This window comes from Pseudonaja textilis, chromosome 5 (assembly GCF_049901715.1).
Source record: "Pseudonaja textilis isolate UNSWEBS1 chromosome 5, rPseTex1.2, whole genome shotgun sequence".
NCBI lineage: Eukaryota > Metazoa > Chordata > Lepidosauria > Squamata > Elapidae > Pseudonaja > Pseudonaja textilis.
The window spans coordinates 3321749-3348447 of NC_141994.1; the positions used below are offsets into that span (position 1 = coordinate 3321749).

The following is a 26699-nucleotide window of genomic DNA, read 5'->3' on the forward strand; positions in this document are numbered from 1 at the left end:
TCCCCAAGTTGCGGGGGCGCGCGCGTGCAAGGGTCGGCGTTGCTTTTTTAATAATTATTTGAATCCTCAACAAACGCGCGCGTAGAAAAGAACCGGCGGCACGCTCCATTTAGGAACGTCTACACACACACACACACACACACACCCAAGGGGCGGGCAAAACGCGAGAAGGGGGCGCGAACCTCAGAGAGAGAGAGGAGATGCGAGAGACCCCGCGCAGCTGCTTTTTGAGCCTGTAATTTTACAGTCGCTGCAAGCTTGGTTCGGTGGGATTCCCGGCTGCCTAGGCCCGGAGTGGCCGAGCCAAGCGCCGCCCGCGGAAGAATATCAGCTCCAATTCGAGAGAAGCTCCTGCAGCTGCTGCTGCTGCTGCTGTTGTCGCTCCTTTCTCGTTGTGGTTGCTTTCTTGGAGACGCCTTTCCATCCCCGCCCCGGCGGCTCTTCTCCCGCGCCAAGAGGTACCGACGACGTCTCTTCTGGCAAAAGCACTTTTGCGCCTTGGCGTTGCGCGTTTTGTGTTGCGTGGGGAGACCGGGGTCCGCTTTCTCCCCCGGGGTCTCCTCTGCTTGGGACTTGTCTACGGAGCGTGCGCTGTGGTAAGCTTGCCCCCCCCTCCCGACCCCCACGCGACCCCGTCCTTGGCTTGACTACTGTAATTTACTTTAAATCTGTCGCTTCTCCTCTCCATCCTTCTTTAAGTCCGGGTGCTCTTCCCGGGGCAACAAAGTTTTCTCCAAAGCTGCCCGGAACGTGGAAAGCTATCAGCGTGACATGTGTGTCCAGGTGTGGTTCTTTGCAGGTGGAAGGTGCTCCTCCCACTTTGGACACCTTTTCACCCCCCCCACTTCACGTTTTTATTGAATCAACTTGTCATTCCCATTTCTAAATTAATACAGGTTTTTTTTTGCTGGCGATGGGTTTTATACGGCCCGCATTGTTTCCCTGGAGAGAGAGATTTGTAAAATGGAGAGGAACGGCGGGATTTCGAAGTTCCCTTTTCAAAAACGCCCTCTCGCCTGTCAGAGTACATACTCGCGTGTTAAGGGTACATACACGCGCGCGAAGAGCTTTTTGTGCACCCGTGGAGTCGGGTGCGTTGCGTTTGATGTTGGCTGGATGAACGCTCCCATTGAACGCTGGTGCGGGCACACTTTAATTGCGCCTGCGCCTAAGCGGTGGTGTGTTGGACGCAACACTAGAGGTTTAAAGGTTTGTGAAAGTGTCGAAATCGGCTAGCGAGGTGTTACTAGTAATGTACTGAAGTAAAAAAAGTGCATCTTAAAACGTTTTCTTGGTTCTTTAAATTGAAAATTTAGTGGGATATTTATGAGGGTGGGCTATGTTGTTTCTCAACTTGCTGCTGTTGTCCTTTTCTGTCCAGGCCATAGTCAAGATATTTAAATCTAAAGTAGCTATGCTCTTTTTAAGAGCTATGAGACCTTCACCTTTTATACCAGACTTTTTAAGCGGATAACTGGAAGGCCCAGTTTTAATATTTGGCTATATCCAGCATGTGCATTTCAAAAAGTACAGTATGGTTGTTTCAGTGTCCACTCTCTCTGGTAGGGTAAGCCATTAACATTTCTGGATTTTTGTTTATCTATTTTGGTGGTTGAAGATAAACAAACAATTGCATTTCTGGATTTTTATCTCCTTTGGTGCATTTTATTGGTGAGTCTTGCAACATCTTTTCACAGGGTTTTTGATTGGTTTTGCTGAAGACTGTTAGCCTTGAATAGTAACAGTACAGAATGCTAGCCTAAAACAAGTGATTAATAAATAATAGTAGACTTAGATGGAACTCTTGAGGCATGATTCTAGCTTGTGGGAGAGTCCTCTCCTGAATTTCCCTTTTGAAATTCAAGATGTAGAGAGTAGTGAAAGTTTAATTTCTAACAGCTTTTGAGGTCTCTAGGTAAATGGCTGTAAGGCATATTGGACTATGGAGTTATGAGTGTGGAAATAGGAAAGGGAAAAATAAAATGCTAGTTCTTTTTTTACTCAAGTGATTTCTCAGACATTAAAAGTCATATATGGATGAATAAGAAGATTGGACAGATTTCCCAAGAAACTAAGCTAATTGCTTGAGGCAGATTCTATTTATAAGTAACTTTCCACTAAAACTATTTTATCAGTTATTTAATGGCAAGACTTAAATAATGCATGCTTGTTTTGCTGTTTTGGAAAATTTCAGGCTTGCACATTCTGTTCCCCTTTGATAGAATTTTGTGGCCCATCAAACAGAGCCAGGAGCAAAATAATGGCACAAGCAGACAAATGCACATGAATGCACATTCAGTCTGGGAATAATAATTAATTCCGAAATCAAACTCGTGCCATTGCAAAAAAAGAAAGCTGCCGTTCTTTTTCAACTTACATTTTGGTAGATTTGATGGCTGGGAATCATGGAAGTTGAAATCCAGTAAATCTGAAGTCTTGGGGAGGCTGCCATATCTGGTAATAATTTGGGTTACAGTAATATTAGTTTATTGGAGAAGTTTTGGGGAATGGAGAATAAGAAAATATTTCATTTCCAGTCATAGTTCCAGTATATAAAATTAGGGGAAATATAATGGAGGAGAGTAATCAGAGTTCTTTAGGGCTTAGGTTTGAGCAGGTGTGAGCAGAGTAGTAATTCAGTGTTCGATCCCAAGTTACCTCCATGTCTATTCCTTGAACTTATACATTCATTATTTTCACATACAAGAATTTTAGGATTAGAATTTAAAGGAATTATTTACCATTTTTATATTAGTTTATGGTTCTAGAACTAAATCCAAATGTCTCTGAAGAAGGAACTAATTGGCATTTCTCAAATATTTTACTCAACTTTATTACTTGGTAATAATGTAGTTTTATTGGTAGATTCTCATATAGAAGGGAACAATTAACACCATCATAAATTAATAATCGTGATAAATAGTTAAAATACAACCAATAAGATACTTTGTATTTAAGTATAAAAGTAATTATTAGGCCACATTATATGTGTTAATATTTAAAATGATTTTTACAAAGAATATTAAATGATGTGAATACTCATTTTTATAAACCAGATCTTTCTTGGTTTTTAAATTACTACATTTTACTGATTATAATGATTCAAAGGCCAAACATTAACTATTAGTTGCACATTAAAAATTAGTAGCAAAAGCAAAATTTTAAAATAAATTATCATGGATACCAATACTTTTTATGCAAAGTTGGTTATTTAGAAAGATTAATTCATAGTTCCATAAAGGAAAATAAATGTGAATCTAAGATAGTCATGTCTAGCTATTAACCAGTAATCACTCATATCATTTCCATTTTGAATTATTTTTGTTGGTTCTTAGCATCCAATAAAGATTTTAAATGAGAGATTGTGCTATATTAATAGGGCTGTTAATGTCAGAACCATAAACCATAAATCAATGCACATTAACACTTTAGTATCTTAATGTTAAGCATACCTGGAATCATCAGTCTTCAAATGTATCATTGAAAATAATTTGTAGGTTACAAGTTAAATTCCATCTTGTGGCAAAATACATAAAAGCGTTACAATGTATTCATATATCTTGGTTGATCCAAACTGCTTTATGTACACAGTTTAATAGTTCTTTCTACCATATGTATGATCTTTCCATCATGCAATTAAGCTGCTAATGTGAATGTCTCATCTCATTGTGCTTCCAAAAATATTTATTGGAAAAGAATAAATATTGCCAAGAAGTAATACTTATTAAGATTTCATTTTAAAATAACTGACAGTAGAGAAATAAACACATGTCTTGGAGAGTATGTTCTATAGTGCAGTATACATTCATCTCTTTTTCAAATGATATAATAGGTAGAATTTCTAGGTAATCATGCATGAAGAACTCAAGGGCGCATTTTTAAAATAAAGTGCCTTGCAACGTTTTGTGATTGCATAGTTATAAATTTTGGAATGTCACTACGGATGCCAGAGAGATTTAATTATATGGTAATATACTCACAAGTTATAGTGGGAATAAATCTTGATTTCTGGAGAGTATATTTCAGAATTGTAGCTATGACTTCTTAGTAAAAGTAAAGCCCTTGTTATCACAGGTAAGGGAGATGCATGAAAAAACATGGTTGAGTTATTGAATGGCAGGCAAGAGATGATTGCTGTTATCAAAGTTCTCCACTATTGGCAGTGAGATTCCTAGGGTTGAACTAATTCAGATTTGTTGGGTAGACCCACAGGCTTTTCTGTGCATTATTTGTATATTCTTCTGTGTATTGGTGATATAATTTATTTGAAAGATACATTGGAAATGAGAATTAAGTCAAATAGAAAAGTATGTGTGAAGATCAAGGAGAAACTTGCTATGTTTATTATCTTTCAAGAAGTGATTTAGAAGTTACACACTCTTGATACAGTAAATATGTAATGAATATGGTTTTAAATGGTCATTTGGAACTACTTTATACTTCTCAATTAAGCCAAAGTACTTGTATTGAATTCAATTTACAATTTGGTCTTAATGTTTATTGGAAGATAATGACATTATTTTAAATGAAACTTTCCTGTAAATACATAGGGATATACACTTGTAAATATATTTAAGATCAAAATATTAAGTGGTTTTAATTAATAAGCTAATTTTGTTTTCCTCTTAAAATTACAAAATGTGTTTTTTTTGCTTGATTGTTTTGAACATTAAAGTTAATTAATATTTGTGTAAGCACTGGACTTTCCCGCCCCTCAACCAAAAAAGAATGAACTTCTGAAAGCTGGGCACTTCAAAAGGAATTCTTTATTGAAAGGAAGTGATCCCAGTACTAGTCAAAGCAGAATCTAAAATGCTTCCAGGAATTCAGTAATAGATAAAGGGAGTTACAACCCTTCCCCTTATTTAGATGTGCATTTAATCAAACAAAGAACCAACATGCTAATTCCCCCCTCCCCTTCTCTGGGAACGGATCTTAGAAGAGGTTCCCAGGGAGTATCTTCCAGAGCTGGAATTTTTATGGTCCCTTCTCACTATTTCTCCAAGAGGTGACAAGTTTCTAGACACCTGGCTCCAGTCCTCCAGTTGTATATCATGTGCAAGTTATTCAGATTCAATATAAGATTTAGTATATATATATTTATATTATTTATTTTATTTATTATATTTATTTATTATATTTATTTATATAATTATATATTATTTATTATAATATATATTTAGTATATATTATATATAAATATAAGATTCAGGTTACAACTAAAAGGATTAGTTTGGTTTAGTTTAGTTTACTTTATTGTCATTGTACCTCATACAACTAAATCAAACACCATCTTCAGTGCACATCATGACCATGACCATGAAAATAAACACAAACACACATCCTTCACCCTTCACACATTGAACCGGAAACCCCCGACACCACACCAACAGTGCACTATACAGCAGAATTCAATGGACTGGACTGGGATAAAGACCAATTGAAGATCCTGGTAAAAACTCCAGCCAACAGCACAGTCTTTAAGCACTCGGCCAGAGATACCGTCAGGACCGACAGCCTTTCTAGGGTCCACAGCCCTCAGAATGCTCCTCACCACCTGTTCCTCCACAATGAGGTGGGGGCTACAATTGGCTGATAATTGTATTTTATCTGTCTCTGATGTCTCCACTTCAAAGCGAGCAAAGAAATAATTCAGTTCCTCTGCCAATGAAGCATCCCCCTCAGCATGGATGACATTGGTCAGTTGATGGTTTGTAATTTGTTGAATCCTTCGCCACACCTGCCTTATGTTATTGCTATAAAAATTATCCTCAATCTTCCTCTTATAATCAGTCTTGGCCTTCCAAATACCTTTCTTCAGATTAGCTCTGGCAACACTGTATCTTGTCCCATCACTGGACTTAAAGGTCTTGGTCCTGTCATGCAAGAGGCACTGGACTTCCTTGGTCATCCAGGGTTTCTGATTGGGATAGATCCTAATATGTTTATCCACAGTGATAGTATCTGTGCAGTGTTTGATATAGCACAGAACAATTGCAGTGTGCACCTCTAGGTCAGGGTGGTAAAAGATGTCCCAATTTGTGTTCTCAAAGCAATCCTGAAGTTCTTGGGAAGCATCTTCTGGCCAAGATTTCAGTGTCTTTATTATAGGCAGAGCCCGTCACCTAAGAGGGATGTAAGCTGGTGCTAAAAGCAGTGACATATTGTCGGATTGTCCCAAATGTGGTAATTGTATAACCTTGTAGCCAGGTTTGATGTTGGCATATACTTTGTCCAATATGTTTGCTCCTCTAGTAGCACACTTAACATGCTGATAGAATTTAGGGAGCACTTCTTTTAAATCAGCTTGATTAAAGTCCCCCGCTATGATATGCACAGCATCAGGATACTTATTCTGCTGATTACTAACAATGTTATACAAGAATCCCAAAGCTATGGCAGTATTGGCATCAGGTGGGACATAGACTGCAGTAATCAAAACCACACTGAATTCCGGCGGAAGATATACGGGTCTACATTTAAAAGTCATATACTCCAGATCCATGGAGCAGTGGCTGTCTACAGTCTTTGTCTTGATACACCAGCTTTTGTTCACATAAAGGCTTAAACCTCCTCCTTTGATCTTGCCAGAATCTCTACTCCTGTCCTGCCAGTGAGCAATGTAGCCTTCCAGCTCAACAGCTGCATCTGGAATGGGTGAATGAAGCCAAGTTTCTGTGATTAGCAAAACACAGCAATTCTTGATGAATTTAGTCTTAGCAATCTGTAGCCTTAATTCATCTATTTTGTTGGTCAGAGATCTTGCATTGGTAAGAAATATACTTGGAATTGAAGGCTTGTGAGGAAACTTGCTCAGCCTAAAGAAAACCCCAGTATGGCATCCTCTCTTCCTCTTCCTGTTCTTCTTTCTCTGCCTCTTCCTCCTTCCTACAGGGTTAGTGATCCATGGCTCCCCCAGGGGCCTAGCTGCCTCCTTCGGTATGTTATAAGAATGTATAAAATCATCCGTAATAGCCTTTCCACATTTCAGTCCAATTTGTAACAAGGCTTGCCGACTATAGATGCTCCTTGCCCCACAGGATTCAGTCAAGGAAAGGATCCAAAACACATACAGAATAATACACACCATACACTGAAAGAAGGAGCGGTTAGCCGCAGCATCCATGTGTAAAGTCATTTTGAAAACTCTTGTACTTGTACCAACTCCCCCCCCCCCCTTCTTCCATTGAAGAATGGCAGATACACGGATCTGACATACTGCCCTCCTCAAAAATTTGAGAAATCTACCTGGAAGACATAAAACATGTGTTACATTTACAACTTAGGATGGTTTATGAGGGTATTTCAGGTGCAACTTCCGTAGTAATGAGGATTCTTTTACATGTCATTTGGCTACCCTCTCATTTTCTGAGGAAGGAAGGTGTTTCCAAGCTACTAAATATTGTGTGGATCCACGGTGAGCGCGCGAATCAAGGATATCATTAATTTCAAAATGTTGTTCCCCATGTACCATAATGGGAGTTGGAGGTGTGTGTGGGGGGTCTAAGGTTTGAAGTGATCTCTGGTTTGAGTAGGCTACAGTGAAATACTGGATGAACCCGTTTAAGTGTTTTGGGAAGTAGAAGCTCTACTGTAACAGTGTTAATAATTCTAGAGATAGGAAATGGCCCAATGAAATTTGATCCCAGTTTCTTAGAGGGTTGCAACGATTTTAGGAATTTTGTGGATAAATATACGTGGTCCCCAACTTTGAAGGTTTAGGATCATAATGTTTTTTATCCGCTTGATTTTTAAAAGCTGCTCTAGCCTCTTGTAAGGCTAGTCTGACCACTGGCCAAGTGGCTTGCAAATAATTAATCCACTCAAGGGAGGGAATTTTGGGTTCCTTGGTAGGTAGCTCTGGCATGGGGTTGAATTCTTGGCTTGTGGCTACTTGGAATGGGGTGAAACCAGTGCTGCTGTGGACCGAGTTGTTGTATGCTACCTCTGCAAAAGTAAGAAGGTCAGTCCAATTGTCCTGTTGGTAATTAATAAACCATCTTAAATATTGTTCTAATACGCTGTTTAGTCATTCTGCTCTGCTGTTAGTCTGGGGGGTGATTGGAAGATGACAACCCCTGGGTGAAGCCTAATATGTTTAAAAATGCCCGCCAAAATGTGGATGTGAATTGTACACTCCTATCTGAGATAATCCGAATGCCCACCAAAATGTGGATGTGAATTGTACACTCCTATCTGAGATAATCCGTTGGGGAGCTCTATGAAGGCGATAAATGTGTATTAAAAACATCTTTGCCAAGGCCTTGGCTGTTGGGATCTTCTGGCATGGAACAAAATGAACCTGATTTGAACAAAGATCAGTTACAACCCAAATGACAGTATTCCCTGTACTTTCAGGGAGCTCCACTATAAAGTCCATAGAAATCTCTTTCCAGGGTGCTGAAGGTTCTGCCACAGTTGTAAAAGTCCAGGATATTTTCCGTGTCTTCTTTTTACAGCAGCACAGATGGGGAAACTAGCAACATAGTTTTCAATGTCCTTTTTGAGAGATGGCCACCAAAATTGTCTTTTGATGAGGTGCAGAGTTTTTAGAAAACCAAAGTGTCCCGCTAGTTTTGAATCATGGCAACGTTTCATGAGGTCCATCCTCTGGCTGGCAGGGGCATAAAGTTTGTTTTCTACCCAGGTTAGACCATCTTTGAGTAAGCAAGTGTTTTTGTTAGCCTGGAGCCAGTCGCCCTTAAATAGTGCCTCCTTAAATATTGAAGACGTTGCATTGTCAGTCAGTGATTCTTTCTTCTCTTGTGCCTGGGTGATGACTTTGGCTACAAGTTGGGTTGGTTGGATCATGGGTTTCATAACTTCAATCTGTTGGGGTTTCCTGGACAGGGCACCTGCCAATTTTTTTTCCCCCCTGGGAGATATTTGAGAGTGAAATTAAACCATGTAAAGTATTGAGTCCACATTATTTGTTTTTCTGAGAGTTTCTGTGGAGTTTTCAGGACTTCTAGATTTTTATGATCAGTCCAGACTTCAAGGGGACTTGGTTCCCTTCTAGGAACTGTCTCCATGTGAGGAGTGCCCATCACACAGCATATGCCTCTTTCTCCCATATGGCCCATCTTTGCTTGGCTTCTGTCAGTTTCTTGGAAGTATAAGCACATGGTTGCCACTGTCCACGTTCATTTTTTTGGAGTAGAAATGCTCCAACTGCTACATCACTAGCACCTGTTTGGATGACAAATGTTTGTCTGGGTGTTTTAGGATTGGTTCTGCTGAGAACAGTTGTTTAAGTTTTTCTAATACCACTTGGCATTCCATCGCCCAGGTAAGGGGTTGCCTTGGTTTGGGCGATATTCACAAAAGCTGGAATGAACTGGCGTTAAAAGTTTGCAAAACCCAGGAAGCTCTGCAGTTGTTTGCGAGTACGGGGTGGTTCCCAATCGATGACAGCTTTTACTTTTTGTGGGTCCATCTATTCCCTCATGGGATATTCTATATTCCAGGTAGTCAATTTTTTTCTTGATGGAAATGTCATTTAGAGAATTTTGCATATAGTTTGGTGTTTAGGAGTTTCGTGAGAACTGTTCAGGGTAACTTGATGTGTTCTTCTTTTGTTTCGGTGTAGAGATTAAAATATTGAGATAAACAAGAACCTCTTTGTACAAAAAATCATGAGGAGTCTTATTAATTAGTTGAATGAACACAGCAGGTGCTCCTTGTAGTCCAAAAGGGAGCACTTTAAATTGGTAGCATCTCAGTGGGGTATTAAAAGCCGTCTTCCATTTGTCCCCTTCCCTTGTTCTGATGCTGTAGTATGCCTCTCATGGGTCTAACTTTGAAAAAAGATCATTTACAACGGTGCGCTAACATGTCCTTCATGAGGAGGAGTAGGTACATATTCTCCACACTGATGGTATTTAGATTTTTGTAATCCACACACAGATGCAAAGAGCCATCTTTCTTTTTGTGGAATAATACTGAGACTGCTATTTTTGGTCGGGTAGGTTCGATGAAACCCCTTTTTAGATTTTTATTGATAAATGCTCTGAGTTCTTTTAGTTCTCTGGGGGACATGGAGTACCTTTTCGGTTTTGGAAGTTTAGCCCCTGGTAGGATTTCAATGGCGCAGTCTGTGGTGCGATGGGGTGGGAGTTCATCAGAAGCTTCCTCGCTAAATTCTTGGGCTAAATCCTGGTATTCTTTGGGGATGTTAATGGGTTCAGCTGGTGGACCAGCCATGGCTGGTTCTCTGTTCCCTTTCTTTTCCTTTCCTCTGGGCTATTTGCAAATGCTACTTGTTTCTGGAAATGTACACTTCCTCTCTTCCAGTTTATTTTTGGATTCCATTTCCTTAGCCATGTGAGTCCTAGGACTAGTGGCCCGTCCATTCCTTGTGCTACAATGAATGTGAGCATCTCATTATGGTTCCCCAGTCTTACTTTCAATGGTGCTGTGGCAAAACTGGCTGGCTCACCACCCCCGCTGCTATATTTTCATCGAATTGGCAGAAAGTGATGGGATTTTCCATTTTCCTTCGTTGGATTCCCAATTTCTCTGCTAGGGTGCGGTTGATTAGGCACCGGGTGCATCCCGAATCCAGTGATGCTGCAACTTCCTCCCGCTTCCCTCGGCTGGGGATAAACAGACTTAGGGGTAGAGTGATTGGTTCAATTGGGTCGCTTACCAGCGGGTTGTCTTCCGGATCGCTTTCAGACTGGCTCAGATCTCCTTGGGGCATTGGAGATTCTTCCTCTGGGTTGGAGGGGAAAGGGAACCTCACAGCTTCTCGGCTTCTCGGGGCAGTTTCTTTTCCTCAAGGGTTGGGTTTTCCAGGTTTCCCCCCTGATGGGTGGTCTGGCTTTCCGGCAGGGGTTTTCAAATGGCATTGTGTTGCACGGTGCCCCTCTTTTTCACACTTGAAGCATCCAGATGGTTTTGGAGTCATGGTGGTTTGGGGTTTGAAAAATTCCTGCTTCCCCTGGGGCGGGGATCTTCTCCAAACTCTGCCACTGTGGTAATGGTTATGGGTCATGTCTATCTCCACTGCCTCTGCCATCAGATACCATTCATGTAGGAGGTTTGGGGCCCCACAGGCCAGGCAGGCAGGATACAGGTTGTCGTTGAGTCTATCTTTGGACCAACAGACTAGGATATCTTCTGGCCAGTTGACTTCGGCTGGCCAGGTCATGAAATTCCTCAGTGTACTCAGCTTCCGGGCGATGGCCTTGCTTTACGACTCTAATGCGATCGCAGGCTTTTCTGTCAGGGAGGAGGTCTTCAAAGTGGTGGCATAGGGCTGTCATGAATCGATCGAGGTTCCTCAGTTCTGGTGCCTTGACGTTGTGGAGGGTCACCATCCATCTGGCTGCTGCCCCTTCTAGGGCCAGGGTGATGATTCACACTCGGGAAATTACGCCCGTATTCTTGCATGTAGGTGAGGACTTACAACAGGAAAAATCACAGTTTCTGGGGGTCCCCATTGAATTTAACCCCAAGGGTGGGACCTTTCTCTGAAGTTGTATGTCTCTGGGTTGGCCAGGGTTAATCCCCTGCTCTGGAGTGGCAAGGGGTCGGGTACCTGGTATGCCTGCTGGTCCTCAGGCTTGTTCCAATGCCCAATCATTCTCCTCTGGATCAGGGGTGATGGGTCAGGTTTTCTCAATTTCTGGTTCCCTCGCTCTCCTACATTGGCGACCTGGTTCATCCCTCATATTGAGGTTTTCCAGCGTTTCCCTCATGAGGCGATTTATGTACCGTTTCAGTCGGTCATCTACCAGTGGTTCCTTGACCCATTCTTCATGATCAGAGAGGATCTCCAGCTCCATTTTCCACCCAGGTTTATGGATACCTCGGGTGAGGGCCACTCCCTTGGTTCTTCCATCCCAGCTGTCTCTTTCCTACGCCTATAGACCACCAGGGCCTTGTGGAATTTTCACAGGCAGCTTCACTGTCTTCAGTGGGGTACACAAAGTCAGTGTCTGGCTGGATAGTTGTCGAAGTTTCTCCCCAGCATTTGGCTTCCCCTTGTTCCTTGCTATATTTAGACATTTTTGCAGGGGCCCCTTGGTAGAGTGAAGTTTTTTTTTAAAAAAAATCCTCTCCAGGTTGACCTCTATTGCAGATTCTGCTTTATGTAAGCACTAGATTTATTGCCCTTCAACCGAAAAAGAATGAACTTCTGAAAGCTAGGCACTTCAAAAGGAATTCTTTATTGAAAGGAAGTGATCCCAGTACTAGTCAAAGCAGAATCTAGGACGCTTCCAGGGATACAGTAATAGATAAAGGGGGTTAGAACCCCTCTTATTTAGATGTGCATTTAGTCAGAGAACCAACATGCTAATTCCCCCCTCCCCTTCTCTGGGAACGGATCTTAGAAGAGGTTCCCAGGGAGTATTTTCCAGAGCTGGAATTTTTATGGTCCCTTCTCTTGCTATCTCTCCAAGAGGTGACAAGTTTCTAGACATCTGGCTCCAGTCCTCCAGTTGTATATCATGTGCAAGTTATACAGATTCAATATAAGATTTAATATATTCAGGTTACATCAAAAGGGATTACTTGTACCAAACCCCACCCCACCCCTTCTTCCATTGTAGAATGGCAGATACATGGATCTGACAATTTGTGAAATATTGATTTTGGTAGGCTAATAACAATCCTATTATAGATACAAGAACAAAATGTATACTGTATGTTCAGTATTCTGTGTCAGATTTGAAATGTGTTTTCTTTGGATGCCTGAAATCATTTTAGATATAGTTCATTGGGAAATTAAATAGGGAATTCATTTCAAATGATTGCTAGAACTGGAATATACTATTTGCACAATTATTAGTCAAGTTGTATTTTGGAGAATTAATTTGATTATTGAATGACTACAGAAGCCTTGGTCAATCCAAAATGTTAATAAATCTCAAATCTGAATATTTAAGAAAGTAAAAGTGGGTTTTTTGATTGTTAAGGAGGCTGACTGTGTACAATTATTAGACAACTATTAGTGTGTAGAATTTTTATGCAACTAAATGAAAAATGAAAATTTGCCCATTTCACTAGTTTATTTGCACTTGTTAAAGTAAGAATAATCAACAACTCAAAATGTACAAATAAACATTTCTGATGTTTCCAAAAAAATAAAATAAAATCAGTGATCAATATAGCCATCCTTCTTTCAGTAACAGTCATAAGCTTCCCATTCATGGAGTCTATCATTTTCTTGTTCTATTGATGATCAACTTTTTGTTCAGCAGCACCCTCCCAGACACTGTTCAGAGAGGTGTACTGATTTCCTTCACTGTAAATCTCCCATTTAAGAAGGGCCCACAAGTTCTCAATAGGGTTTAGGTCAGGTGAGGAAGAGGGCTATGTCATCATTCCTTCATCTTTAACGCTTTTACTGGTTAGCCACACAGTGGAGTACGATGCATGCGATGGAGCATTGTCCTGCATAAAAATTATGGTCTTCTTGAGAGACGCAGACTTTTTCCTGTACCATGCTTGAACAAAGTGTCTTCTAAAATCTGGCAGTAGGCTTGGGAGTTGAGTTTGAGTCCATCTTCAACCATAAAAGGTCCAACTAATTCAGTGGTTCCCAAACTTTTTCAGTCCACTGCCCCCTTGGTGCTACAAACTCATCCTTGGTGCCCCCCACCTAGGGGTGGGATTCAAATTTCTGTGGGTATGGCCTAATTGAGGGTGTGGCTTGTTGGTCACATTACTGCCTGGGCATGGCTTGCTGATCATGTGACTGGTTGGGTTTGGCTTGGTGGTCACATGATCGGGTAGGTGTGGTTTGGTGGTCATGTGACTGGGTGGGCGTGGCCAGGTGACTGGCAAACCAAATACAAGTGATCCTCACTTAATGGCCAATTGTTTAGCAAGTGTTCTAATTTATGACTGCCCTTCCCAGAGCTACCTGACTTGTTTTTGGAGTTTTGACAGCCACGTACACACATACACACACGCTCCCTTCTAACCCTGCTGGAGCAGGTCATTGGACTAGAATCGGCAAAGCATCTCTGATTAGATTCTAGTAGCGAACAGAACCTAATCAGAGATGTTTTGCCGATTCTTTTTGATTTGTTTTATTTGTATTTCTTTATTTTATGTTGCTGAATTGCATTGACATGTGTGTCCCTTCTTGTGCACAGCCTAGAAGCTTTTGTGATTCTTTGCAGCAAAAATTACTGACCTCTGGCTTTGCTCTACTTTTCAAATGTGCCACCGCTGCCGCGTTCTAGGTACCGGCCCTGCAGGTCCACCCCATTGAGCCCACTGCACTGGAGAGACCTGCTCAAGCAAGTCTGAGTGGAGCGGTGCACCAAGTCAATGGTGAGAGAGAGAAAGAGAGAAGGAAGAAAAGAAAGAGAAAAGGGAAAGAAAGAAAAAGGAACAGACAAAGAAAAAGATGGAAGGAAGGGACAGGAAAAAAAAGAAATAAAGGAGGGAGGGAGGGAGGGAGGGAGGAGAAAGATAATGAGATATCTATTCTAGTCCAATCCCTGCTCCAGCACTGCCTCGGCAGCATTTATTCCTTTTATATGGTTCTTTACATGTAATGTTCTGTGATAGGCAAACAACAAACTGCAGCAAGAATGGCTCAAAGCCAGGCAAGGTTAGCGTTGACTCAAAGCTAGGCAAGGTTAGTTTCCCCACCCCATTCCCTTTTATTATTACAACAGACACACGCGCGCATATATGCAGCTGTAATTCTGGCCCTGCCTAGCTCATTACCCCCCCTTCTGACAGTTCACCATCACAAATGCCTACTTCCTTGTCCTATCCCACCTTTTTATAACTGATCCCCACCCTGTGCCACCTTCACCATACCCCCCTCCCCATCCATTCCTATCGCCACCCCTCACCCATAGGTTTCCCAGCTGGCTCCCAAGCCACTCCGTTGCAACTCAATGTCGCTGTCATTGTAAATATGCTGGCAGAAGCTCAGCTGTTAAATTAAGCCTTCGGCGGCTGGCGCAGAGCTACATCGCATTGACCGTGTCATCATAGCGCGACTCCTAGCATAGTTGGACATTGGGCTGCTTGCAGCACAGGACGGATACAGCGCTGGCGGCAACCAGGGCAGCTCAGCCTCCCAGGAGGATGATTCTTGCCAAGTCCGGCAAGCTGGTGGGTTCCGAAGTAGCATCGCACTCGGAGCCTAACAGGTGGCCCCCTCCACCACAGATCCACCTGCAAAACAGGGAACAACAATATGACCAAGGGTAACCTGCTAACCCTCTATACTCTGACCCCTGCTTTCATAGGATATTGTACATGGAATCATGGTTGCAGACGTGGTGCATTCACATGTTCATGGCTAACCCATGAGGCATCTGGTAGAGGATAACCCTTCCATTTGACCAAGTACTGCAGGATCCCTCTCTGTATTTTGGAATTGAGAATAGCTTCTATCTCATAATGATCATCTTTCATTGGAATGGGACTTTTCACTGGGTTTAGGCTTTCCTGGCTTAAGGAGACTGAGATGAAAAGCTGTGTGTGCTCCTTTGAAACGTGAAGGCAATTTCAACTGCATCGTAACAGGATTGATCACACAGATTATGGGGAATGGACTGATATATTTGGAGCCCAGCTTTTACATGGGATTCCCAATCTCAAATATTTGGTGGATAGGTACACCATATCCCCTACACAGAATGGTTTGTGATCACTATTTTTTTTTTAATCAGCTTGGGCTTTATATTCTTGGAAGGCTTTTTGGATTGTTTCATGTACGGTTTTCCATGTTTCCGTAATCTTCAGACCAGGCAGTGGATGTGATAGGATCAGTTGTTGCCTGAGGCCGCTCTGGAATCGCCATGAAATCCATTCCATACACAATGTTAAAAGGGGTCTGTCCTGTACTGCTGTGCATCGCGTTATTGTACACTATCTCAGTGAAGGGTATTAGCATAGCCCAGCCCATTTGTTGGTATGACACATAGCAGCATAAATATTCTATCGCTGCGTTGATTCTCTGCAGCCTCGTTAGTACTGGGGTGGTATGCTGTACTCCGTCCTTGAGATGAACTGATAAGCTGTAAAAAAAAAATCTCCAAAATTAGCTGTGAACTGCACTCCCCTGTCAAATATAATACATCTAAGTTCCCCATGTAAGCAATAAATATGCTTAATAAACAATCCAGCTAATCGACACGCCAGGGGGAGGCCAGTACAGGGGATAAAATGTGCCTGCTTAGAGAATAGATCTATGACGGTCCAGATGACGGTGTAATCCCAGCTACATGGCAGGTCTACAATAAAGTCCATACTGATATCCTGCCATGGATGGTGAGGGTCCACGACTAGTTGTAATAATCCTGATGGCTTTCCTGGCCTCACTTTTGCGGTAGCACAAGCTACATTTTTTAATATAGGTCTCTATGTCTGCTCTCATAGCTGGCCACCAAAATTGATGTTTCACCAGATGTAACGTCTCAACCCAATTGAGCACATCTGGGACATCATGTCTCGCTCCATCCACCAACACCACGTTGCACCACAGACTGTCCAGGAGTTGGGGGATGCTTTAGTCCAGGTGTGGGAGGAGATCCCTCAGGAGACCACCCGCCACCTCATCAGGAGCATGCCCAGGTGTTGTAGTGAGGTCATACAGGCACGTGGAGGCCACACACACTACTGAGCCTCATTTTGACTTGTTTTAAGGACATTACATCAAAGTTGGATCAGCCTGTAGTGTTTTTTTTCCACTTTAATTTTGAGTGTAAGACCTCCATGGGTTGCTAAATTTAATTTCCTTTGATAATTTTTGTGTGAGTTTGTTGTCAGCACATTCAACTATGTAATGAACAAAGTATTTAATAAGAATATTTCATTCATTCAGATCTAGGATGTCTTATTTTTGTGTTCCCTTTATTTTTTTGAGCAGTGTATTTCAACACGAAGTTAAAGTGCCAGAAATATAATGCCCATCTTACATGTTTAGGGGATGATTTCCGAGGTGATTGCAGTGACTCAAGATTCCTGTGGTCAGTCCACACCTCAAACGGGACTTGAGCCTCCTCCAACAAATGCCTCCAGGATGTTAATACCCAATGAACTACAAATGCCTTCTCCTCCCAAATAGCCCAATTTCTTTTGGTGGGACTGAGCTTTCTGGAGGTGTAGGCACAAGGTTGCGATATCCCCTGTTTATTTCATTGTAACAATACAACCCCTACTGCCACATCACTAGCGTCTGCTTGAATCACAAAAGGATGGTCAGGATTAGGTTGCTTCAAGACTGGTTCTTGTGTGAACAGCTGTTTCAAATTGTCGAAAGCCTGTTGACATCTGTCTGACCACTCAGTTGGACTCCCTGGCTTACGCTTTGCCTGTTGTAACTTCTTCATCTTCAACAATTCAGTTAACAGTAATGCAATCGTTGCAAATTATGGAATAAATTGGCGGTAAAAGTTTGCAAAGCCTAAAAAACTCTGTAACTGTTTGCAAGTAGTTGGAGCCTGCCATTCAATCACTGACTTCACCTTCTGGGGGTCCATTTCTATGCCTTCTCCAGAAATCCTATAATCTAAATAATCTAACCGAGTACAGTGGAACTCGCACTTGGATAGCTTTATGTATAGCTGCACTTTTAATAACTTCTCAAGCACTTGTCTCACAAGTCTTACATGATCGCCCATATTGTTAGAATAGATTAGGATATTGCCCAAATATACCACCCTGGTATAAATGCTCATGCAAAATTTCGTTAATTAGTTGCATGAAGTCTGCTGGAGCTCCTTGCAGCCCAAAGGGCATGACCTGGAATTGATAGCTTCCAAGCGGACAATTAATGTTGTCTTCCACTCATCTCCTTCATGGATTTGTATGCGATAGTACGCTTCCCTGAAATCCAACTTTGTGAATATCCATCCCTTTGCTAACGTGGCTAATAGATCCTTGATAAGAGGCAAAGGATATAGCAGTTCTGCACACACCACGTTGAGACCTCAAAAATCAACTCAAAGTATCAACCCACCATCCTTTTTCTCTCTAAATAATACTGGGGCTGCTATGTGGGCATGCCTGGGTTTAATGAACCACCTCTCCAGGTTTTTACCAACGTATCTGTGCATCTTCTCTTAACTCTTTGGGAGTCAGAGTACATCCGGGGTTTAGGCAGTTTCATACCTGGGAATAGCTCAATTGCATAGTCAGTAGCACAATAGGGTGGTAATTGATCACTCCCCTGCTCATTAAATACCTCAGCTAGATCATTGTACTCACTAGGATACTTGAGATTCTCCAAACGATTGGCCAAGGCATTTACTGCACAACCCTGAATCCAGTTCAATAGCCACTTGATACCCCTCTTGTATTCTGGGTGAAAGTCTCCGATACAAACAGGCTTGACATAGGTCCCGGTCCAACCCTCCCCAGAATAAATGGATAAGCAGCGGTTCAGGCCAATTGGGGAATCGACCAGCAGCCCTCCTGAAATCTTGCACGTAGTCTGTTGTTGTCCTACCCTGCTGCTTTACAGACAACAATGCATCCTTTGCTTGCTGGATCCTTGAAACGTGACCTAAGGGCCTTGAGAAACAATCCTACATTGGCTAATTCCACTGAAAGTTCCCTGTGCAAGTCTGCGGCTGACTCCCCGGCCTCTCCCACCAATACTCCTGTGATAGCCACTACCATGGCTCAATGGGGAGGGATAATACCTCCATTGGTCATTGAGATCCCACATGGGACTTCTTTAAAGTATTGCAGTCGCTGACTAAGGCCCCATTTGAACCACTGAGGTCAATTCCTTTGCAGTTATTTGTCCTGTAAGGTGTTATTTCTGGTAGTGATCACCCTTTCTAGAAGGATTTCGGTCCTGGCAGCCTTGTCTGTCAGGAAAGACATCTATACCCTACCTTTTGTACCTAGATCAATACTGGGTTCCTCAGATCCCAACACCTGATTTCTGTCCCCTTCCATTCCACGATTTAAAGCGCAAGTGACACTCCCTAGATGTTAGCAGGGTGCTTAGAATTTCCATCCCTCTACATTTAGCAAAACTGAGGCCATGTTTGTGTCCTTTTCCCTTCCCATTGGGGGTAACAAAGCCTCTCCTCCCACCTTGAGTAGGTGGATCACAGCATGCATCGTCCAGGCCTTCTAACCAAAGCCCTTCCAGTACCCCAGGACCTAACGGCACACTCTGTTAGGAGTGCCTCGATTTTAGCTGCCTGGGCCACCCAGACACCCCTTATGAGAAATTTCAGAGTGGCTACGTGGACCTCCCCGTCTCTGTTCATCAGACATTACCGCCTGAACTCCTATGCCTCGAGGAGTGTGACTTTTGGCAAACGGTTGCTTCAGTGAGTGTTTCCAACTTCGGAGAGACTTGCCGGACAAGGACCCTCCCGTGGACATGCGGGCTTTGGTATGTCCCATCCTGGGTTCTCACAGCAGCATTTAGGAGAATGAGCATTGGTAAATTTACCTGAGAATGCCCTTTCTATAGATGCTGCTAGAGAGCCCAGCTCCTCCCTTATTTTGTCCGGACCATGGTAAGATGTGTTAATGTTAACGTTAAAGATTCTGTTTGGCTTTCAGAGACACTTCCTACAGTCTGTCAAGTACCTTTGCCAAAGCTGGGGAAAAACTCCTACAGGCAGTCCTTTTAATACAAGACAGACCCAGCTTGATGATGTCATCAGGAGGAGTCTAACCCATCCTGGGCTCTCTAGCAGCATCTATAGAAAGGGCGTTCTCAGGTAAATTTACCAATGCCCATTCCAGCCAATGGGACTCCCTTTTCTCAAAACCAGTAGTCCACACAGAGACTTCCATCCCCTCTGTTATTCCTTGATTTAGTAAAAGAGAAGTGTGCCTCCCCTGGGGCAGGGCCTTGGCCTCCATCATATGACCGGCGCTTTTACAACGTGGGCCGTTCCTTGGCCAACGCTCTCCAAGTCTATGGATGCTCCAGTGGTAGTCTCATTCTCTACATCAGGCACCCCCCACTGAGCCAGAAGATGTCCTCAAGGTGGAGGACAAGAGGTCGGAGCAGACTCTCAAGTGTACCCACCGGGTGGCTTTGTTTTTTGGGTGTTTCCAGGAGTTTTTTGATAGTTTATGGTTTTATTTTGATTGCTTTATTGCTTAAAAAATAAGGTATGTTATGATGCATATAAGTGGATATTTAAGCCTTATAAACAAATATGACAAATTAATACAATGAATTCATATATGCACCCAGTACTAATGTGACTTGTTTGGTTCTGGTTTACCATACCTTGTAGATAGAATCATATAAGCTATTTTTAAATTTTTAATTAAAATTTAAAGTTTATGGCATATAATTAAAACTAGAAAGCAATGTCTTTTTTTTTCCTCAAAGAGGGAATATTCATATATTCTTCAGACCTATGTTTGAAATGGAAGGTGTTCCTGTAACTGGTATTTTATCAAAGTCTGGCCTCCATTTATCTAAATGTATTTTAACTTAGTAAAATGTGTAACAAATAATTGGTCAAATTGTGTAAATGTACTATCTATATAGTGATATGTATAGTGATAAATGTATTATCTAACAATTCTTTGAAAACCAAACTTTATATATAATAAATTTTAAATATTATAAATTAAATATATAATTGATTACTTATTTATTTAATTGAGGCAAACATTTATTTATTTACTTGGATTTATTAGCTGCCCAACAGGCACTTCATGTATGATTAATTGTAATATTTTCTGATAGATGTAGTTTTTCAATCTTCAACTTTGAAGTTAAAATGTAAAGCAAAAGTATTCAATGTGATCTACATTTATTCAAAGATAAATAAAATACGTATTTCAGTAAATTATTTAAAACATGTAAACTGACGTCAGTGACTATATTTCTATTAGCTTTAAGCAGTTGCTAATTATGGTCTCTTTATATATAATGAACAGTTCTTGTCAATAACTATTTCAGCTCATCAGATATTGATCTGTGGGTAGGTCCATTGAAGTCTAAATTAAATTGCTTATTTTTTCTCGTCAGATATTGATCTGTGGGTAGGTCCATTGAAGTCTAAATTAAACTACTTATTTTTTTGTCATTCCAGTCTTGCTTCAGACCTAATTTTGGAACTAGAACTAGTTTCCTCTAGCAGGTGACCTGCTGTTTTTGGAACCAAACAGCCAATGATGATAGAATGCACATGAGAGAGGGATAGGATGATGGTTTGAATTGGGGGCTTTCATTTTCATGTTCTAGAATGTTCACTAATTGTAAGCAGGAAATACTACTATGATAGTTTTAAAGAGAGATATCAGTTATTAAATATGATGCAAGTTAGTCCTCCCCCCCCCCTCCCGTGGCCCACTATGGATAAGCACGCAGGTGTGAAACTGAATGATCTAGTAATTAGGCTGTCAGAACGATTCTGTAAAGTGTAGATCTCCCTGACAAAAGCATGCCATATAAAATAAATAAGTGATTGAATGTCCTCAATTTTTTAAAACCCTCTTTGCTTTCAAGAAGAATTTGGAACAGTGGGGGACTCCCAAGAAATTATATGGATAATTGTACAGGAGGAGTGGGTTTCCCCCCCATTTCTAAATTCTCTCTTCTGGTAACATTTCTGTAGTTGTTACTTTCCCTCCAGCTACTATTAATGATGGAGGAGAAAAAAAAGACAAATACCTTTTCATAATTAAAATGACTACATAATGTGCTTCTAATTAAATTGTCTCCATAATTTGTAACCTGATACTAAGATATCTTGTTAGGAAATAAGAGTCTTAATTAAAAATTCACAGCCTGAGGTACTGGAGACACATGCTATTTCAATTTTTATATGGGTCATTGTTGGAAAGCAATACTAGTCATGGCCTGGTCCATATTTGTCCGTGAAGTGCTAGCCTGTAGATTTTCTCATAGAGAAAATTTCTACTCATTGTGGGTTGGATGAAGAAGACCCATTTGCTGTCCTTCAAAAGTCAGCTATGTCAATGAGTGGCATCTGAAGGTTTGCTTTTAGAAATTATACCTGAAAACAATAACCTGATTAGGAAGGTGAGTTTTGGTGGAGTAAACTGTCTGAACTAACTTCTGAGATTGGTCTCCTATATTGAATTAAATTTTCCAACTTTCCAAGTATTTATTGTTTGGATGAGGAATTTGTTTTGATTTCTCCCTTTTATCCATTGCAATTTTACCATTAAAAATTGCCTTGTAGTTGCTTGTGCTGTTACTCGTTTGGAAACACTATTTAAGCTCTTACATGTTGTTATTATATATTGTAAATTGCTTATAACCCATAGTATTGCTTAAATCAGTGTTTCTCAAAGTGTGGGCCAAAGACCTTTCGGAGTATCCCATGTGACACAGTTGGGCCTGCAAAATTAAAATTATTTGCTGGATTATGTTGAGAAAGTATGGGTCTACAACAACTAGTCATGGCCAACTCACAGTGGCCAACTTGCCACGGCTAACTTGCCATGGGACAAGAGTTACACAAATATCAAATAATTTTTAATTTTATTTTAAATAATTAAGTTGAACTGTTGAATTGTCCCACAGCGAGTTGTCCTGTGGTAAGTTGGCCATGGTGAGTTGACTACGGCAAGTTGTCTAATTAAAAAAAAACCACACAGTATTAAATCCCATTGAATCATGACAAGCAATAGGAGCAGTGAATGCATCAAATTCATTTTTTTAATGTAGCAAATATCAATAAAAGGCAACTCATACAATAAAACTCTTTTCTGGATCTTCCATAGTTTGTAAAAGTGAGGAAGGGCCCTGGGAGAAAAACAGTTTAAGAATCATTGGCTTAGATTAACTCAGATGAAGACATATATAAGGTGACAGTGACAGTTCCAACAGATCTTTGCAGTCAGAGCATCTTACATTCAACCAACCTTTATAAAAGTATTTGGTATCTTAAAAATTAACTATAAAAATGAATATCATTTAGGGACATATATATGGAAACAAAACCAAAATCAGTTCCATTGTATTCCTGGTCATCCCTTTCTTATGGTATTTTTAATTGTTCCTTTATTTTAGTTTGTACATCTTCTATATACTACTATGGCTGAGTAAATTTCATCCAATCTAATGATGTCGTGTTTTATTCTATTAATTTGTGTTAGATAAATAGTCTCATACACTAATAATACACTAATAATCCTAAAATTTTTCTCATATTTTATTCTCCTCCATGCTGCATCGAGAGTCCAGGTTGGATGGGGTTGACTCCTTCCTATGATGTCATAGCTGAGTCTGTACTAAGATATAAAAGCCAGCCCCCGGGAGAGACCCCAGCTTTTGACTCAGCTTCTTTCAGTCAGTAGCTGTGTCTCTGAAAGTGTTCTGTTAGTTAGCACTCACCAGCAATCTTCAGTATTAGTGATCTTCAGTACCTTTTTTCCTCGCTTCAGCAGCTTCCAGGATCTGGGCAGCTGCTCTTTCAGGAGAACCCTGCAACGGTGGGAGCAGCATCACAGAGCTCTGTGCAGGCAAGCTGGGTACCATCTGCAGACCTCCCCCACGCCTGCAGTTTGGAGAGATGGTAAACACGATTGGCAAACTGATAAGAGCTCCAGCCAGCTGATCGTGTAACTGGTTGCTGTGTTTTTCCCTTGCTGACTTCGCTCAGAGCTCTGTATAGCCTAAGGAGCAATTCTTCAATCTTGGAGCCTGTTTTCCCATACTCAGCGGCCATCTTGGATTCAAGCCTTCCACCATGAGGTGAGTGGCCATTTTGTAAGCCCGGGGGCCATTTATACCCTAAGGGGCTTAATAGAAAAATTCCTAAACAGCTTCTTTCCAACGCAAGAGCCTTTATTTTACAAATGGAGTAAGATACGGCTCAGGCAGGGCTTCCCCCCCAGTGGAACAGTCTCTTAAGCCCAATAGGAGAAAAAGATGTAGGCAACACAACCAATCAGTCCAGAGGGAGGTGGCTGCTAAAATCAGAGCTAAGGCTCTAGACCTTAAGAAGGCAACTCAGGCTGAATTGAGGGCAGAGAAGCGCAGACATGTAGCTCTAGAGAGGCAGTTCAACAGAACTATTCAACAGAAGGGATTGCAACTACAGCAGGTTTCAGGTGATACTTGTGGGCTCCAACCAATCCCTCCCAGGGGAGGAGAAGTTATCTGTGAGCCTTTCCATCCTCCATCCTGGTCTCCTGAGGCTCTTGCTGTACAGTCAGATCCGCAGGATTTAAGCAGATCTGGGCCTTATTTCCAACAGGCTTCTGTGCCCTATGTTCCTCCCCTTCCCTCCAGGCTTCGAACCTCTCCTCAATCTAGGCCTGAAGCCACCTTCACTCCCACAGCAGTGGGCCTTCGGCCTTCTGCCTCTATGTTTGAGCATAGACCAGGGGATATCCAAGATGTAGTCTCATCAGCCATTAGGCAGGGATTGGCTGAAGGCTTCAAGCAAATTCTTCAACCTCTGGAAATGGTTCAGGCCTTTCTCCCTTCTCAATCCATAAGTTCCTTGCCTCGTTCTGATTTACACAGGCCTCAGGACCTCAGGGTCCATTCTTTTCTACCAGAACGGGAGGAGGTTGATGAGGAAGGAAGGGCTTCACCATCTGAACACAGTTACTCTTCTCATTCAGAGTGTGAAGAGGGTGAGATTTTTGACCAAAATCTTTCAGAGGAAGAGGATTCTCGCCCAGAGCAGACATCCTCTGGATTGGTCTTCAAACCTACTCTCTTCAGACCGTTACTCAGCAAGGCCTTGGTCACTGCCAAGCTGTCGCCAGAGGAAGTGGCTCCCGAGCCACAAGAAAATCCCTCTACCAAGGGGATTTGCTCTTCTCCAAGCCTGTAGTGCATGCAGAGGTTTTGCCTTCTCCCATTTTGTTCCTGGACATGGTCAAGGAACAGTGTGCTTCTCCTTCGGCAGGTCCTCGCTCATCTTCTCTAGATAAGCATTTCTACAATGTCAGCGCAGCTCTGAACAATGCCCTGGCAGTGCCTTCTGTTGACATTCCGGTTCTGGCCTCGTTCTCATCTTCTGGCACTCCCACGGACCCAGAAGATATCCTGAAACCGGATGATAAATGTTCCGAACAGACCCTCAAGCGCAATCACCAGGCTGCTGCTTGGGCTGTTCAGGCTTCAACAGCAGCATCCTTCTTCACCAAGGCATCCTCTAAAAGCCACGTAAAACCTTATTGACCCATCCTTTTTTTATTTGGAGAGTAGTAGCATGATGGCCACCCTAGATTTGGCTGGTTGAATGAATCCCCTTGCTAGGTTGGTGTTGATGTATTTCCTTAGCTCATCCATTTCCCTGGGGGGCATGGAATACAGAGGAGTAAGCATTCTCCCCTGGAACCTCGCAGGATGCCCCTCTTCAGCTTCACCACCCCTCCAGGGTGGCTTTGGCTACTTACGGAGCCCATGATCAAGGAGAAGCCAATGCAGGGACGGAGAGCTCCGTTCCCTTGCAACTGATGTCGCCACGACATCACTTCTGGTCTGACTGATTGTCATTTTCAACGCCACCACAAAATGGATGAGTTCCCAGTGACAGCCCATTTCCAGCCTCAGTGGTTCAGTGACTAAGGTAGCTGGGGCTCTGTCTATTAATGTCTCATTGACTTTCTCGAAGCATATTGGGTGTGTCAAGGGCACAGTGCTTCCCTAGGTTTTGGACAGTGGGCAGGCTGATTAGGCATCTGGTGCACCCGGTATCTATGATGGCTTATATGTCCCCATGGGCTCCCGTCCTGGGCCCCGCTATTTGCGATCTTATGATGAAATGGTGGATGGCCTCACTTACCATAGGGGCATCTTCACTGACATCACTGCTGTCACTTGTGGACACTGGTGGGCCTTCTGGAGCCGGAGTATCCCCTTCTAGCAGGGAGAGGGGGAACCTCGATGGCATACTGGGCGAATCATCCCTTGTCCTCTGTCTTGTGTGGTGTCCTTTTTGTCTTAGGCCCTGCTGGGACCCGGACCTGGGGGATGATGCTGGGGCCAGGCACTCTGATGCTCAGTTTCCTTGTTGGCAGCACCTAGAGCATTTGAGGCTGGTTTTGGCTTTTCTGGCCAGTCTCACTGTTTTCCTGCTACTCTTCAGAATTTCCATACTAACTCCTTCGCGAGGAGGCCCTTTGGTTTGAAGTCTCTGGTCTCAGCCTCTGTCTTGCACCTGGGCTGTGTCATTGAGTTCAGGAGCCCCCTCAACATGCAGGTGGGCCACTCATTTGACTGCTTCATTCTCCATGTTGTCTGTAATAGCTGAAATTATCCCTTGATTGGACTGGTACTGGTCTCCATAGTGATTGAGGTGGGACCAGATCCAGTTCTAATATCAAGTGGAACGAAGAGTACCTTAGCTTCCCAGGACAGCTAGTGGTTTTTGACCAAGACCATGATGGTCTGACCAGCTAAGGGATGGTGGCCTAGGCTGCTGATGCTCAGCTGGCCGAACCTCTCTGGCAGTCCTTCCAGGGTCTGACTTCTCGACAGTAGCTGGACTCCCCATTCCCTGGTCTCGTTGAGGTCCAGAGGACTTGTAGCTCTCCACTCAAAGACAATGGTGTGCTCTGCCCGAGCCGAGGCAATCAGGGATTCCTGAAACATTGGATGGCTGGTTAGGTCCTCCACAGCCAGACAGGATACTGTAATTCCTGGGTCGTTGGCCATTTCAGTGGCTTCTGGTGCACCAGGATTCCAAAGCTGCCACCAAGCTGTCTCCCCACCGGTGGAGCTCCTGAGCCAATGGCCAGGGCACATGCTCTTTGGACAAAGTGGCCAGCTGGCATTTGACCTCCGCCATTCC

General features: G+C 42.4%; 1 protein-coding gene across 1 annotated transcript in view; it reads left to right on the forward strand.

Annotated features, from left to right (window-relative positions):
- The first annotated feature begins 546 nt into the window (after positions 1 to 546).
- FOXP2 (forkhead box P2) overlaps positions 547 to 26699 on the forward strand; it is a 503349-nt gene continuing 477196 nt past the window's right edge. Inside the window, exon 1 of the mRNA XM_087933993.1 lies at positions 547 to 596. The gene's annotated coding sequence lies outside the window, so the exon portion shown is untranslated. The remainder of the gene's footprint in view (positions 597 to 26699) is intronic.